This window comes from Saccopteryx leptura, chromosome X (genome assembly GCF_036850995.1).
Source record: "Saccopteryx leptura isolate mSacLep1 chromosome X, mSacLep1_pri_phased_curated, whole genome shotgun sequence".
Classification (NCBI taxonomy): Eukaryota; Metazoa; Chordata; class Mammalia; order Chiroptera; family Emballonuridae; genus Saccopteryx; species Saccopteryx leptura.
Window position 1 is genome coordinate 55,752,363 of NC_089516.1, and position 10,040 is coordinate 55,762,402.

General features: G+C 39.9%; 1 pseudogene; it reads right to left on the bottom strand.

Moving 5' to 3' along the window:
* LOC136386345 (protein FAM136A-like) overlaps positions 1 to 9,272 on the bottom strand; it is a 30,630-nt pseudogene extending 21,358 nt beyond the window's left edge.
* Between the last annotated feature and the right edge of the window lie 768 nt (positions 9,273 to 10,040).

Genomic DNA, 10,040 nt, shown 5'->3' on the forward strand with positions numbered 1-10,040 from the left:
CTACAACCAAACAGAGGCTGCTAGAAATGCTAAGGGGCCTGCTGTAAACAGAATAAAGGAGAAAAAGAATATAGCAAAAGAAGAATACAGTTTTAAAGAATAAAATGGCAATAAACAATTAAATATCAATAATAACTTTAAATGTAAATGAATTAAATGATCCGATCAAAAGACATAGGGTAGCTGTGTGGATAAGAAAACAAGACCCCTACATATGCTGTCTACAAGAGACACACCTTAAAACAAAAGATGCACATAGACTGAAGATAAAAGGATGGAAAAAAAAATTCCACGCAAATAAAAATGAAAAAAAAAAAAAAAGCTGGGTTAGCAATACTTATATCAGACAAAATGGACTTTAAAACAAAGACTATAGTAAGAGATAAAGAAGGTCACTAAATAATGATAAAGGGAGCAATCCAACAGGAAGATATAACCGTTATAAATATTTATGCACCTAATATAGGAGCACCTAAATATATAAAGCAGACTTTGATAGATTTATAGGGTGAGATCAACAGCAATACTATAATAGTAGGGGGTTTCAATGCCCCACTAACATCACTAGATAGATCCTCAAGAAAGAAAATTAACAAAGAAACAGCAGACATAAAGGACATACTAGGTCAACTCGATTTAATAGATATCTTTAGAACCTTTCACCCTAAAGCAGCAGAATATACATTCTTTTCAAGTGCTCATAGTACATTCTCTAGGATAGACCACAAGTTAGGGCACAAAAGCGGTCTCAACAAATTTAAGAAGATTAAAATCATATCAAGCACTTTCTCTGACCACAATGGCATGAAACTAGAAATCAACTACAACAGAAAAACTGAAAAATACTCAAACATTTGGAAACTAAATAGCATGTTATTAAATAACAAATGGGTTAACAATGAGATCAAAGAAGAAATTTAAAAATTCCTAGAAACGAACAATAACGAGTATACATGAACTCAAAATTTGTAGGCCACAGCAAAAGCAGTCCTGAGTGGGAAGTTCATAGCATTACAGGCATACCTCAAGAAGCTAGAAAAACCTCAAATAAACAACTTGACCCTGCATCTAAAAGAACTAGAAGAAGAACAGCAAGTAAAACCCAAATGTAGTAAAAGAAAGGAAATAATAAAGATCATAGCAGAAATAAATTACATAGAGGCTAAAGAAATAATACAGAGGATCAATGAAACCAGGATATGGGTCTTTGAAAAGGTAAATAAGATCTTTGAACCTTTAACTAGACTCACCAAGAAAAAAAGAGAGAGGACTCAAATAAATAAAATTAGAAATGAGAGTGGAGAAATAACAACTGACACAACAGAAATACAAAATATTGCAAGAAAATACTATAAAGAACTATATGCCAAAAAACTAGACAACCTAGATGAAATGGACAAATTCCAGGAAACATATAATCTTCCAAAATCAATCTGGAAGAATCAGAAAACCTAAACAGACTGATTACAACAAATGAGATAGAAACAGTTATCAAAAAACTCCCATCAAAGAAAAGTCCGGAGCCTGATGGCTTTACAACTGAATTCTACCAAATATTCCAAGAAGAACTAACTCCTATCCTTCTCAAGCTATTTCAAAAAATTCAAGAGGAAGGAAGACTTCCAAGATCCTTTTGAGGCAAGCATAATTCTGATTCCAAAACCAGGCAAAGACAACACAAAGAAAGAAAATTATAGGCCAATATCCCTGATGAATATAGATGCTAAAATCCTCAACAAAATATTAGCAAAATGGATCCAACAATATATGGAAAAAATCATACACCATGATTAAGTGGGATTTATTCTGAGGAGACAAGGCTAGTACAATATTTGCAAATCAATCAATGTGATTCATCACATAAACAAAAGGAAAGAGAAAAACCACATGATAATTTTCATAGATTCATAAAAAGCATTTGATAAAATCCAGCACCCATTTATGATCAAAATTCTTAGCAAAGTGGGAATACAGGGAACATACCTCAACATGATAAAGGCCATCTATGACAAACCCACAACCAACATTATAATTAATGGACAAAAATTAAAAGCAATTCCTCTAAAATCAGGAACAAGGCAGGGGTGCCCCCTTTCACCACTCTTATTCAACATAGTACTGGAAGTCCTAGGCATAGTAATCAGACAAGAAGAAGAAATAAAAGGCATTCAAGTTGGAAAAGAAGTAAAACTATAATTATTTTCAGATGATATGATATTGTATATAGAAATCCCTAAAGTCTCAGTCAAAAACTACTGGACCTGATAAATGAATTCAGCAAAGTGGCAGGATATAAAATTAATACTCAGAAATCAGAGGCATTTTTATACGCCAAGAACGAACAGTCAGAAAGAGAAATTAAGGAAAAAATTCCCTTCACTATTACAACCAAAAAAATAAAGTACCTTAGAGTAAATTTAACCAAGGAGCCTAAAGACTTGTACTCGGAAAATTATAAAACATTGATAAAAGAAATCAAGGAAGATACAAACAAATGGATATATATACTGTGCTCATGCATAGGAAGAATAAACATCATTAAAATTTCTATATTACCCAAAGCAATTTATAAATTCAATGCAATACCAAGTAAAATACCAATGACATACTTTAAAGATGTAGATCACATATTCCAAAAATTTATATGGAACCAAAAAAGAACACGAATTGCTTCAGCAATCTTAAAAAGGGAAAATAAAGTGGGAGGTATCACACTTCCTGATATCAAGAAGTTATACTACAAGGCCATTGTACTCAAAAGAACAGACATATAGATCAATGGAACAGAACAGAGAACCCAGAAATAAACCCACAGCTCTATGGACAACTGATATTTGACAAAGGAGGTAAGGAAATACAATGGAGTAAAGACAGCCTCTTTAGCAAATGGTGTTGGGAAAATTGGACAGCTACCTGCAAAAAATTGAAACTAGACCAACAACTTTACACCATTCACAAAGATAAACTCAAAATGGATAAAAGACTTAAAATCTAAGTTTTGAAACCATAAGCATCTTAGAAGAAAACATAGTCAGTAAGCTCTTCTACATCTCTGGGAGCAATATATTTGCTGATATATTTCCCCGGGGAAGTGAAATAAAAGACAGGATAAACAAATGGGACTTTATCAAACTAAAAAGCTTTTGCACAGCTAAAGACAATAAGAACAGAATAAAAAGACAAACTACACAATGGGAAAACATATTTGACAATAAGTCTGATAAGGGGTTAATAACCAAAATTTATAATGAACTTGTAAAACTCAACCCCAGGAAGACAAACAATCCAATCAAAATATGGGAAAAAGAAATGAATAGACACTTTTTTTTTTAATAAATTTTTATTAATGGTAATGGGATGACATTAATAAATCAGGGTACATATATTCAAAGAAAACATGTCTAGGTTATTTTGTCATTAAATTATGTTGCAAACCCCTCGCCCAAAGTCAGACTGTCCTCCGCCACCCTCTATCTAGTTCTCTGTGCCCCTCCCCCTCCCCCTAACTCTCTCCCTCCCTCCCTCCCATGTCCTCCCTCCCCCCACCCTTGGTAACCACCACACTCTTGTCCATGTCTCTTAGTCTCATTTTTATGTTCCACCAATGTATGGAACCATGTAGTTCTTGTTTTTTTCTGATTTACTTATTTCACTCCTTATAATGTTATCAAGATCCCACCATTTTGCTGTAAATGATCTGATGTCATCATTTCTTATGTCTGAGTAGTATTCCATAGTGTATATGTGCCACATCTTCTTTATCCAGTCTTCTATTGAAGGGCTTTTTGGTTGTTTCCATGTCTTGGCCACTGTGAACAGTGCTGCAATGAACATGGGGCTACATGTGAATAGACACTTTTTTTTAAGAGGACATACAGATGGCCAATAGGCATATGAAAAAAAATGCTCAACATCACTAATCATCAGAGAAATGCAAATTAAAACCACAGTGAAATATCATCTCTCACCAGTCAGAATGGCGCTCATCAACAAAACAACACAGAATAAGTATTGGCGAGGATGTGGAGAAAAGGGAATCCTCCTGCACTGCTGGTGGGAATGCAGACTGGTGCAGCCACTGTGGAAAACAGTATGGATATTCCTCAAAAAATTGAAAGTCAAACTGCCTTTTGACCCAGCTATCCCACTTTTATAAATGTACCCCAAGAACATTATTGAACTGCTCCAAAAGGAGAAATGCACCCCCATGTTTGTGGCAGCATTATTCACAATAGCAAAGATCTGGAAACAGTCCAAGTGTCCGTCAGAGGACAAGTGGATTAAAAAGCTTTGGTACATATATACTATGGAATACTACTCAGCCATATGAAATGATGACATCGGATCATTTACAATAACATGGATGGATCTTGATAACATTATAAGGTGTGAAATAAGTAAATCAGAAAAAACTAAGAACTATATGAATCTATACATAGATGGAACATAAAAATGAGACTCAGAGACATGGACAGGAATGTGATGGTAACGAGGTGGGGGTTGGGGGATTGGGGGGTGAGGAGTGGGGGCATGAGGCGAGGAAGGAGAGAGGGTGGGGGGAGGGTAGGGGCACAAAGAAAACCAGATAGAAGGTCATGGAAGGCAATTTGACTTTGGGTGAGGGATATACAGCATAATCAAATGTCAAAATAATCTGGAAATATTTTCTCTAACATATGTACCCTGATTTATCAATGTCACTGCATTAAATTTAATAAAAAGAAAAGAAAAATGAAAAAAAATCCCAATGTCATTTTGAAATAGAACAAAAAGTCAACAGGTTTTTTTGAACTATAAAAAAACCCAACTCAAATAGCCAATTCAATCTTGAGAAAAAAGAATGAAGCTGGAAATATTACATTACCTGACTACAAATTATGCTAGAGAGCCATGATAGTCAAAACAGCATGGTATTGGCAGAAAAACAAACGTCCAGATGAATGGAACAGAATCAAGAGCCCAGAAATAAAACCACATACATATGGACAAATAATCTTCAACGAAATAGCCAAAAACACACAATGGAGAATAGAAAGCCTCTACAATAAATGGTGATGGGAAAATTGGAAAGCCACATGCAAAATAATGAAACTTGACTCCAGTTTATCCCTCTGAACAAAAATCAAATCAAGATGGATCAAAGACTTAAATATAAAATCTGAAACAATAAATTACATAGAAGAAAACATAGGTAGTAAAGTCATCGACCTTGGCCGTAGAGAACATTTTATGAATTTGACCCCAAGGGCAAGGGTAATAAAGGCAAAAATTAGTGAATGGCAGTATATCAAACTAAAAAGCTTCTTCACAGCCAAAGAAACAGACAACAAAACAAACAATTAACCAAACAGGAGTCGAAATTCCCATGTTGATAAACAACAGCTCTGATAAGGGGTTAATATCCAAAATATATAAAGAACTCACAAAGCTCAACAACAAACAAACAATCCAATTAAACAGTGGGGCGAGGACCTGAAGAGATGCTTCTCCCAAGGAGACATACAGATGGCCATCACATATATGAAAAGATGCTCATCTTTGTTAACTATTAGAGAAATGTAAATCAAAACTACAATGAGATACTCTTTCACACCTGTAAGACTGGCTATTATCAACAAGACAGGTAATAACAAGTGTTGGAAAGGCTGTGGAGAAAAAGGAACTCTCATTAACTATAGTGAGAATGTAAATGGCTATAGCCATCGTGGAAGAAAGTATGGTGGATCCTCAAAAAAATTAAGAATAAAATTACCACATGACCCTGCAATCCCTCTACTGGGTATTTACCCCCAAACCTTGAAATATTAGTATGCAAAGACACATGTACCCCCATGTTCATCGCAGCATTATTCACAGTGGTCAAGACATGGAATCAATGAAAATGTCCTTCAATAGAGGATTGGATGAAGAAGATGTGGTATTATATGTATATATACACATACGCACAGACACACACACACACAATGGAATACTACTCAGCCATAAAAATGATGACATATTGCTATTTACGACAAAATGGATGGACCTTGAGAACATTGTACTAGGTGAAATAAGTAAATCAGAAAAAGCTAAGAACTGTATAATTTTACACATAGGTGGGATATAAAACTGAGACTTATGGACATAGATAAAAGTGAAATGGTTACCTGTGGGAGAGGGTATGGGGAGGGGAGAAAAGAAGGGCAAATATATGCAGAGGGTCCTCGAGTTACGCACAGTTTCAATTCTAAGACAGTGACATAACCTGAATCTTGCTATAAGTTGAAACACACCCTAGCCTAAGTCACTTAACTATGCTAACAGTTTTAAAATAAAATCTAGCCTGACCAGGCGGTGGCACAGTGGATAGAGCATTAGACTGGGATGTGGACCCAGGTTCAAGACCCTGAGGTCGCCAGCTTGAGTGCAGGCTTATCTGGTTTGAGCAAAAGCTCACCAGCTTGGACCCAAGGTCGCTGGCTTGAGCAAGGGGTTACTCGGTCTGCTGAAGTCCCGCAGTCAAGGCACATATGAGAAAGCAATCAATGAACAACTAAGGTGTCGCAATGAGAAACTGATGATTGATGCTTCTCATTTCTCTGCATTCCTGTCTGTCTGTCCCTATCTATCCCTCTCTCTTTCTCTCTGTCTTTGTAAAAAAAAAAAAAAAGTCATAATCTAGAACATAAAAAAACAAGCCTCAAAAAAGGAAAAGAACATAAATATACTATGCTGAACACTGTACTGTGTATTCTTCCACTGCATGCAACCAAACTAGTTTGCCCATGTAGTCTATAAGTACAATGCTAATGGCATAAGCCAAAACACTCATTTCTCAATTTTTTAAAGTTTTTATGGGAGTGTGCATCCTAAACTTGAAACATCATATGTTGAAACTGTCGTAACCCGAGGACTCCCTGTAGTGACAGAAAATGTCTTCTCTTTTTTTGTGACAGGGACAGAGAGAGTTAGAGAGAGGGACAGACAGGCAGGAAGGGAGAGAGATGAGAAGTATCAATTCTTTGGGCACCTTAGTTGTTCATTGATTGCTCTCTCACATGTCCCTTGACCTGGGGGCTACAGCAGACCAAGTGACCCCTTTCTCAAGCCAGCGACCTTGTGCTTAAACTGGTGAGCCTTGCTCAAACCAGATGAGCCCGTGCTCAAGCTGTCGACCTCAGGGTTTCAAACCTGGGTCCTCAGAGTCCCAGTCCGATGCTCTATCCACTGAGCCACTGCCTAGTCAGGCCAGAAAATGATTCGATTTTGGGTGATATGCATACAGTGCAGTCAGCAACTTTGAGGCTATAGAGATGTTCACCGAAACCCTATGTATTCTTGTTGATCAATGTCATCCCATTAAATTCGGTTTTTTTTAATTCAGTGAGAGGAGGGGAAGCAGAGACAGACTCCTGCATACGCTCAGATGGGGATCCACCCAGCAAGCCCACGAGGGGGCGATGTTTTGCCCATCTAGGACATTCCTTAGTTGCTCAGCAACCTAGCTCTTCTTAGTCCTGAGGTGGAGGCCATGGAGCCAACCTCAGTGCCTGGGGCCAACTCACTCCAATTGAGCCACGGCTGCAGGAGTGGGGGAGTAGGTAATGTAGAAGCAAAAGAGGTAGGGACGGAGAAGCAGATGGGCGCTTCTTCTGTGTACCCTGACTGGGAATTGAATCCGGGATATACACACTCGGGGCCAATGCTCTATTACTGATCCAACCAGCCAGGGACAAATTTAATTCCAAAATAAAATAATTGAAAAAAAGAAAGAAATCATCTCCATATAACTCTAGCCTTCATGCCTTTATTCCTTGGATGGGATGCCTCCTATCTTCTGAATTCCTCCCTTTTCCCCACTAGAGGCTGCTTTTCTTTGAACACAGCTTTGAGGGAACCATAGATGGGCCAACAATTACCACTTGCTCCAGGGCTTCAAGAAACTGGGGAGACATTTTTATCAGACAAAACACCAACTTGGGACTCTAGTTAATAGGGCCCCCTCACACCCCAGTTCTCTAAGTTCCCAGACTTAGAAGGTAAAAATACAAGTCACCCAGTGATATTTAAATTTCATGTTAACAATGATTATTTTAGTATTTGTATATTTTATGCAATGTTTGAGATATACTTATATAAAATTATTTTTCCCATTTGTTTGTTTATCTGTAATTCAAATATGTAACTGGTTATCCTGAATTTAATCTGACAACCTCACCAGACAGCCCAATGATTCACACCCCCTGTGGTGTTGGCACAAGGCAGCAAGTCAGGCTCCCAGCTTGCACTGGAGAATGAAAGGACTGTGGTGTTTGTAAACAGTTTGAGCTTTTCCACCCTTCTCAGTAAATGTCTCTGCTGTTGCTTTCCATAGAGCCTGGCCTGTTCATCGTGCTCATGCCTACAGTCATGCCTTGGACGCCTTACTCACTGGCTTACAATGTAATTACGGGTCTTCACGTGTTTTTTTTCCACTGGGATTTAGGCTGTTTGAGGGCTGAGACTCATTAATTTTGGCTCTTGTCCCCAACTCTCACTCCCTTCATAAGATGCCCAGCAGAATTTGGGACCCAGAATTCTTTAAGGTGGGGAGAACTTAAAGGAACACAAGCATAGATTAAATGAGCCACCTGATACAAAGCGGCTGACTTATGAAAGTTAAGACCTGACTCCTTCTGCTTTATCCCTTGAATGACAGATCCCTAAGGGCAGGAGCCTTACCTCTTTCTCACCCTATTCTATCCCCAGCACCTGGCAGGTGCCCAATACTCAGCACGTGCTCAGTAAACACACTGTTGCATGAATCTGTAACTGTATTCATAATGCTTCCTGTCTGCAACCATTAACATTTCAGAGGTGCCTGGTAGTCATCTCCCGTTTAGGAATGAGTTGACAGGGAATACCTCTAGGGGAGTGAGAGGCAAAGCAGTCGGACATTAGGAAGGAGTTTCGCTTCCTCAGCTGGAGGAGGCCACATGCCTGGCTGAGGGAAGGGAGACAAGGCTCAATGAGGCGGGAGGTGAGCAGTGTCTGGGGGCGGAGGCATGGAGCGGACCGAGGTCCTAAGAGGCCGACCAGGGGCTGCTGGAGAGTGTGCAGGGGTCCCAGTGGTGCTGGGCAGCTCTGCAGGCTGGCTTTCCTGGCTGTCCTGAGCTGGGAAAGGGAGCACTGAGCCGCTTCGCGCCAGTGCTGGAAGCCGGATGATGGAGATTTGTGAGAACCCAGCACTTCGGCCACTCTGTCACCAACTGGATCAAGCGGTGAGGTGCCAACAGGAAAGCGGTGCAGTCCATGGTCAACCGCACCGGTGGCATGGAGCGTGGCTTACAGCGGGAAGTGTCCAAGGCCAAGGGGCTCGCCTGCCTTCAGGTGCAGGTGACAGGGTGCAGGGAGTGGGATAAGTACCCTAGCCTATCTCACTGCCTCACCCCTGGGCACCCACCCCAACAGAAGGGCTGAGCTTTCTGCTGGTCGCAGCGTGGGTGGGAGCAGGATGGGAGTGACTGCCAGGCGCTGGAATGGGACTCCCTCTCTAGCCAAGTGCAGAGGAAACAGAACACTCCTTGTGCAGCTGGTAGAGGGAGAGACGGGCCTGCCCAGGGAGCTCTGAGATGGAAACCTGATGGCCCCTGAAGGCCACAGGCTTCAGAGCCCACCCTTGTTCTGTGCCAGGTGCAGCTTCTGAAAATCCTCTAGCCCTATCCCACAGTCCTGAAGCCTGAAAGAGTGGCAGGAGAGGTACCTAGATCCTAGAGGACGATTTGTTAGGGAGCCTCACTGTCTTTCAGTACTGACACAGTGAGAGCTGGATGGTTCACCGATACCTAACATGGGACCTCACATCTAGTAGGTGTTTCAATAATGTTCATTGTCGAAGAAATAAAACCTGGCAACTGTTTCTGAGGCTGAGGACTGGCTTCTTGGGAGATGTCTCTTAACTGTGGGTGTCTCCATCTAAGGGGCTGTGATAATTCTCCAGTGGTATGTGCCTTTTAAAACAGAACCATGGAAGAGGGCACTATTATTATGTCATGCCAGAGGGGTGAGCCATATAACTACAG